The sequence below is a fragment of the Aulostomus chinensis genome, chromosome 9, assembly GCF_037954235.1.
Source record: "Aulostomus chinensis isolate RoL2024-O1b breed Wild chromosome 9, RoL_Achi_v1.0, whole genome shotgun sequence".
NCBI classification, from domain to species: domain Eukaryota; kingdom Metazoa; phylum Chordata; class Actinopteri; order Syngnathiformes; family Aulostomidae; genus Aulostomus; species Aulostomus chinensis.
In genome coordinates this window covers 25,722,063-25,729,611 of record NC_141328.1, presented here as the reverse complement: position 1 = coordinate 25,729,611, position 7,549 = coordinate 25,722,063, and the positions used below count along the sequence as shown (strand labels likewise).

The 7,549-nt window shown below is 44.7% G+C and overlaps 1 long non-coding RNA gene across 1 annotated transcript; it reads right to left on the bottom strand.

Moving 5' to 3' along the window:
• Window positions 1-1,999: 1,999 nt before the first annotated feature.
• On the bottom strand, window positions 2,000-6,776 carry LOC147256500 (uncharacterized). The gene is made up of 4 exons (XR_015117764.1): window positions 6,668-6,776; window positions 3,352-3,509; window positions 2,431-3,265; window positions 2,000-2,342 (listed from the first exon to the last, which is right to left on the bottom strand). It is a non-coding gene; the product is annotated as an uncharacterized LOC147256500 (long non-coding RNA).
• Window positions 6,777-7,549: the final 773 nt, after the last annotated feature.

Here is a 7,549-nt window from a genome sequence, read left to right as displayed (position 1 = left end):
TTGTGGGGGGGTGGAATCTATCCCAGCAGGCTTCAAGCGAGAGGCGGGGTTCACCCTGGACGGGTCTCCAGTCCATCGCAGGGCCAACACATAGAGACAGACAACCATTCATCCTCACAGCCACACCTACAGTCAATTTAGAGAATCAATCAGCCTCGTCCCCTCTTGATGTCTTTGGACTGTGGAAGGAAGCCGGACTGCCAAAGAGAACCCACGCAGGAACAGGGAGAACATGGAGACTCCACATAAAAAGAGTTGGGGCTTGAACCCAGAACCTTCTCGCTGTGAGGCGACAGTGGTAACCACTGCACTACCATGCCACCCCCACTGTTATTTCACTGACTACAAATACTGTATTTGAAAAAGATATCAATCAAAATTCAATATTCCATTCCTTAAATCTACTCAAATGATGTTTTACTTCAGGTTGATCAGAAACATTCTGCGGTAGCTTTGTCAAAAGAATGAATGACCAGCTATGCTCAGAGACACACCAAGTCATTCATGTTTCACCTGGTCTTGTATGATGGTCCTACGCCTCTCAGTATCGTGTGTGAGCAATGACCTTCCCACTCCCAAATGTCACCTCTGTCTTTGTTGCGAGCTCCGCTGGGTGACGAGCAGCTGTGTTACAGTGGTACATCCCTCTCCCTTTTGCCCTCGGTTCTGTCCTGTCTCTTTCAGCCCTCCAGGAATATAGGATTCTTTTTAAAATCACCTCAATTAACACAAAGCTGTAAAACCGTTCTCCTCGGAGTGTTTTTACACCCTTGTCCTCTTTGCTTTCTCTTCTGGTCCTCCCTGCTTTCTTTTACCTATTTCACCCCCTCACTTTATTAGGTAGCGAGCTTTTGTGTGACTGCAACAAGCCACTTCCTTCATGGGCAGACTGGGAGGGAACATGGAAATACTGAGGAAAAGCCATATAAAGGCCTTACCTTGCTACTCTTTCAGTGAACACTGAGACTTCCCTTAAGATGGTCTTTTAGCTTTAAGTCCATGTCTCAAACTGAGTGCGCTGTTCTTTCTTGTAATTCTGCAAAAATAAATCCAGGATAATCTAAAACTCTAATTAGCCCCAGTGTGTTTAGTTGTTTCACTGCTAACGGGTTACTTTGCATGCTGTCATACTGAAAACAATGCATGTGCGCGAATCACACACTACTGCAAGGTGACATGTTGCTTGGACTAACAAGGTTTAGTTTGCCTGCATAAAACGACACAGTAATTGCCTGTCAGTCATGGGGGAGGTGCCATTCTACGTGCATGAATTCTCTGGAAAAGAGCTCAGATAAACAGGTCACAGATGAGGTGAAGCCAGAAGTAGTGGTTTGAACATTGCAAGGCATGTTGTAAAGAAGCACTTGTCAGGTCAGAAGGTTTACTTCGTCCCAGACCTGAGGAAGAATTCACTGCTCATCTAATAAGCAGTTTGAATGCTTTTAGTTAATTTGGATTTTAAATAATTTTCTTTTATCCCTGTTATCACGAAGAACGGCCTCTCTCCGCCTTTGTACAGATGCACAACCCCTCAAATAAAGTGTGTCCAGAACTGTTTGTTTACATTGTTTTTTTTTAGTGCTGATTTCCATCTTTCACTTTAAATTTTCATCCCCTCCTTACACCATATTATTATATCATATCAGATGCAGGATCTAGAACACTAAGTGTGCTCCTGGTTGGTTGCAGTGCACACGTTCTTATTTTGCCTTTACAAACACCAGAAGTATGCAGGAAATTGCATATGCATGGTTTTTTTGCACCTACATATCGTTTATACACGGCCCCTGGGCGGCGGAGTGGACAGGAGCAGACCTGTCCTGCTGCTGCAGCAGACAACAGGACCAGTCAGACTGCACTGTCCGATCTGTGCCAGTGACCAAACAAGCCGGGGGAGAACTCATGCTTGAAGCTCCTGACTGCAGTTGGGGTCAGGTAAATAACAGCCTTGTCCTTGTTGTCAAGCATGTGATGACAGACGCAGTTGTTGGCGGTTTCAGGATGTTTAGTGCTGCAGGTTAACAGCGGCGGGGTCAGTAGGTCACATTTTCACCTGGTTCATGCAGCTCGACTGATTGTTCTAGTTCCCTCCTGATTCTGACAACATAGCAAGAACTCATGATAGCAGGTGCTGCTTTACTGCTGGCTACACCGAAGACACGGTGAAGCTTTGAGGTAAATGCTAACATCAGGATGACAGCAATGTTGTTGTTAATGTGCTCATGATTAACAGGTATAATGTTCATCATGGCCACCTTGTACCAGCACATTACAAAGCTGTCCTGGCCAATCAGAGTCTGAGTAGGGCAGTGGGTCCTCTGGGGTATCCATTCCATTTCATCCTGAGTTGGAAAAAAAAATAAGGCCATTTAGCACCCAAGATGCTGCCTTTCTTGCTCATTAATGGGAAAATGTTTGAGACAACCTCACCCCGCATGCACCAAGCAGAAACTGTCAGTGGAAGTGGTGCATCAGCTGAAGAACAAGTCCTGACGCTGAAACTATCTCCTCATGGGCTTCCTGTGCTGCATAATGTTAGCCAAGCCACTGGTGTCCCTCAAGCCATCTGTGGAGGAGTGAAGAAGGGGAAGCCAGCAGGGGGCTGAATGTGTCAGGGGTGCAGGAATGAATGCATTTGGGAACCACTGGTTTGGGGGTTGAAATTAAATTCTAACTGGATGACGGCGCCAGAGGAAGAGTCGGCAAAAGGAATCCTGTTTACTGGAATGCTGTCAGTTTCCCTGGATTAGGTAGTACAGTGGATCACCAGCGTCAAAACTGAGGAAGCCTTTTGGATGAGAGTTGGAACAAAATCTGCAAGTCCTGGTGGTCTTGAGTCAGACTGTATGGGTCTATGATGTCTTCAATTTATTGAGCTCTCTATCAATGTTTTTTTGTAAACAGCACCAGTTTTGCTTGACACAAAACTTGACCTGCAATATATTGCGAAAAATACATCGCTGATGGAAATTGTTGTGAATGATAAAGAACTGTAGTTGACGCCCATTTGGGCTAAATGGTTACCAGCTGCTGATCTATGTTGTCAGAAAGAAGAAAATCCCCATAATGTAAAGACTACATGATGCAAGGTACAATCTTTCCATCTGATGCTATGAAACACTGCAGCCATGTGGTTTAAATTTAGTAATGAACTAATATGATGTGTAGCAGGACACGCTGAGATGGTGTCTGAATCACAAAGCTTCTCTACGTCACTGGATCGGGAGGTCTGAGGCTTGTCTGGTCGACTCAGGATGACAAAGAGCTGCAGTGCAAGAAGAGAAAGGGCTTTGCATCACCACAGGGAGTACATGCACATAAAAGAAATATGACTGTTGTAAAAGGGGGCACCTTCAAATCTCCATCCTGTCCTGCTTACGCCAACAAACAACCCACAGTTCCCTTCAGTAGCTTTGCATGAACATATTTGCTCATTGTGATTGCCACCTTTCTGCCGGACCCCTCTGGTGAGACAGAGGGCAAACATGGCCCTCTCCCTGTTGGGCCTGCTGTAAACCAAAGACAGAACAAAAAGAGGAGAGAGAAACAGTAAGGAAGATAAAGAAAAATGGGATGAAAAGTTTGAAAGCATTAGAGCTTGAGAGAGTAAATAGACTGTTTGTCTCCTCTGCTGCTGATACCAAGGTTATAGTCTTCACGACTGCATAGAGAAAGGAAGTTACAAAAATAGCGGAAATACAAAGAACAGTAACTCCTTCACAAACTTCCAGACCTTTTTCTTTATGGGCAAGAATAACTCGGTTGTGTCCAAATAATGATCATTGTGGGTTTGTGGCTCCTCAGCTTCCCATGTTTCCTCTCTGCGGACTCTCCTCTCACAGAGAGTCAAAAGCCCAGCCAGCATGTGGGATGAAGTCGTTGCCCACAGTGAGTGTTGCCTTGGGGATTCGCCGGACAAAACCTGACTCTTAACACCTGACACTTCACTGTGAATGATCCTCTACAGAGTGCACATCCTCCTCATCCAGGCTAAATCAACTGAGCAGTTTACACACTCAGCTCTGACACTGTTTAATGGCTTTGTCCTGCCCCGGTTTGTGACGAATTTCAAGTTTCAAAGCACATTTTTGGATGAATTTTTGGATATCTTAAATAATTGCTTGGGTATAATTTGGATTCATACACTGAAATGTATGAATTTTCGTTAACCGCATCTCTCAGTATTTTAGAGTCAGGGATTAAGTGGAACAGAAGAGTTTATAGTCTTATGAAGAGTGTCATAATTACATACCCCACTGTGTTGCTAATTTGTATGCGTTTAATCCACCTTTGATGAAGAAATCCAAGAGTTTCCTCAGCTTAAAAAAGAGAAACTCATAAAACATGATGGAGATGGGATAACATTAGTCACCTGGAAACACAGGCTAGTTCTCTTCCAGTAAAATTACATCATGAGAAAGCACCTGCTTGTAGGACACAAACTCACTGTGTGCCAAGGAAACAGCTGCCCATCTATTGTTGTCTGGAGTTTTGGTTTATGGACAACATGAACCTCTCAACAAAGCCAAGTCCCTGTGGGTGACAATGGCCTAAGTAGGAGGCAGAGTGAGGGGCATGCAGTGTTAAATGAAGTGCAATGTCAGCCTTTTACTTGTTTTTATTGGGCAGTCAAGTGGATGGTGCAGCTCAGTGGGGGCTGCAGTTAAAGAGGAGGCAAGATTCTTTCACACGTAGGTGTCTATCCTGCTATCAGCTCGCAGTGGTGGAGGTGATGGCCGGCAGCAGCATCAGCACACACAAACATCTCAGCGTTCAAAGAGCGGTAACAAAAATCTGGTTTTCTGCAGGTGCAGGGAGAAGGGGGGGTTCAACCAGGCGCTCTCACAGATATCTGAAACTGATGTTTTGAAATAGGATAAGATATAAATATGAAATCAGCTGATGATTATTAGTTACTGAGTGGTGGAGACTGATAGAATCAAATAGGTTCACGCTTCTTCCTTACCCTTCTGTTACTATTATTTGCTTCTTTTTTTCACATAGTTAAAATAAAGCCTTCATCCTTTCATTCATTCAACTTTTGCTGGACTGCAATATGACATCATCCAGCGAACAACTGCAGCCATGACCTCTCAACGCCCACACTGTGTTAAAGGTTCAAGGCAGCACTGTGGAAGCAACGCAAATGAAAATCAATTAGGAAACATTTTCACGGTGGACGCACAAATTTCCCAGTTCAACAACGTCACACGGTGGGTGATGGTTGGTGTTGTTAAAGCAGGAGAAAGTCCACATCAGGGGGCAGTTCGGAACACACAAATGCTGGACTCTGCAGCGGGTGGCAGGTCTTCACAATCTCTAATAAACTGAGATGGAGTTGTAAATAAATATGCATGGTAACACAGCAATAACCTTAAATTAAACTTCATTATACCTGGTAATAAATAACAGACTGTGCTGGTGGAGAAGCTGCAGCGGCAGATTCATGACGGAATGAGAGCAATGACCAGGTCTTTCGGGCTTTAGAGGCGCCTCGTGCCCTTAGATGACTTGGATGTTTTCAGTCAGCTGACAACTTGTCAGACGAAGCCTCAATGAGCTGCAGTTGCATGGATGACACCGACGCTGGTTGACCAGCTGATCCAGGTACAGTGTCTGACGGACATCATAGGACAAACCATGGAGGCCCCTTAAATGTGTACACAGAAGTCCAGCCCGGTGATGGAACACTGAGACGGCAAAATCCACTGTGCAGTGGTTGCTGTGACATCCTCAGTATGCACACCCAGTATTCGTCAAGGCGGAAGGATGAGTTTTTGTAAACAGACCTGTCCAGACACTGACAAAAGATGAGACAATGTGTACGTTTATGGAGTGAAACGCCACTGCACTGCTGAACCCCTGCAGCTGATTGGTGTCAGCTGATTAGACTGCTTCTATGGGGTTTAATCATACCTCTATTTTATGTTGTGTTTGATGCTGAATTAAATATCGTGAAAAATAACTAATGTGCTTCTCACCTGTTAGCATTGAACACACAAAAACGTAATGCTGGTGCTCTCTCATCAGGGCATTACTCGTCCCCGTACTGAGGGAGGCACTGTTGGATTCATTGGCTCATTTGGAAATTTACCTTTAATGAGCCCTCAAAAATCTTTTAGATAAGAGCAATACATATTTTTATGTGTGTGTGTGTGTGTGTGTGTGTGTGTGTGTGCGCGCGCAAAAGTCAAACTGATTCAATGACTGAACACAGCACTTGCATCAGCAGTTCTTGACTTTCTGCCTTAAAGCAGCTTGTTGAAGTGAAACAGGAAAACAGTTCGCTTAAAAAAAAAAAGTCTAAGTTCTTACAACTATTCACTGCAGGATTAAATATTGTTTGAGGCAGAAACCTGGTATGAAAAATAACTGGCAGGGCTTATTTTTGCACACAATGAAGAAGCTGATCCACTAATCCAGTGCCACAGGTGCACAAATACCTGTGAAAGCAGAGTTAATACTGATAAAAGCTCTTGGAAGAAGAAAAAAGGAACAAGGAAAAGTTCCCACACTTTGACTGTTTTGTTTCTCTCTGTGTGTCCTTTCTTTTTTTTTCAATCCTGCCAAAATGTAAAGCAGCGTGCCAGCCATGAATGAAAAATAATGATGGGGGAGGGAAGAAGAATAGACTACAGAAAAACCAACATTGACTCGTGTAACTCACCTGTTGCTGAGGGTTTTTGTTTGGAGTTCATTCAGACGACGGCTGACTAGCCCCTCCTTGAGGCAGCGCCGGTTCCCAGGTAGAGAGAGGAGAGATGGGAGGAGAGTTCCCACCACGCTCCCTAACCGTTCTCACCGTCGTTCATTGGTCGGATGTTGCCTCATAGCTGAAACATGACACTCCTCCAGCAGTGCAGGCAGGTGTATGAGGCCGCGGGGCAGTGGGAACGCGTACCTGAGTGTGGCAGACGTGAGGACAAAGAGGCGTGTGAGGAGGGCGATGAGCAAGTTTCACTCAGCTTTGTCATACCGTAACACTCTCACAGTATCCAACATGTATGCACGTCATTGAGCACCGTGTGTGTGTGTGTGTGTGTGTGTTCAGCTCACTTTTGTGTTGAGCAGCTGCTCCTCCAACCTGAAGACAGGTGTACATAGTCCGAGGATGTTTTGCCAATACATAGTCAAATGAGCCTCCTAAATCAAAAGTCGGTGGTTCCCACACAACATGTCACTGGTTTCAGAGACCTGACCTGGGAAAAAAAACTGTTCCTCTTTTTTTCTGGTTCGGTTGTCCACCTATATTTTATCTACACAGCTCACCAACACCCTCTATCCACGTTCGCGCCACGTTGACTTGATTGAAGGAGGGATGTGTATAACATTTACTGTATTAACACTGTAGATTTAGGGAGGATGCTATGTTCAAATGCTGGGACCTCTAAAATCGATTCAACACAGACAGAATATCTGTTTTGTTTTTGCCTCTGTGTTCCACGCCGCTGCCCATTTGACACGAGTTTACACACTTCCAGTCACAGCCACGGAGGCTAACTAATAGCAGATCAGCAGAGATCGAATCTAGGAGGCACTGGCCTCATTC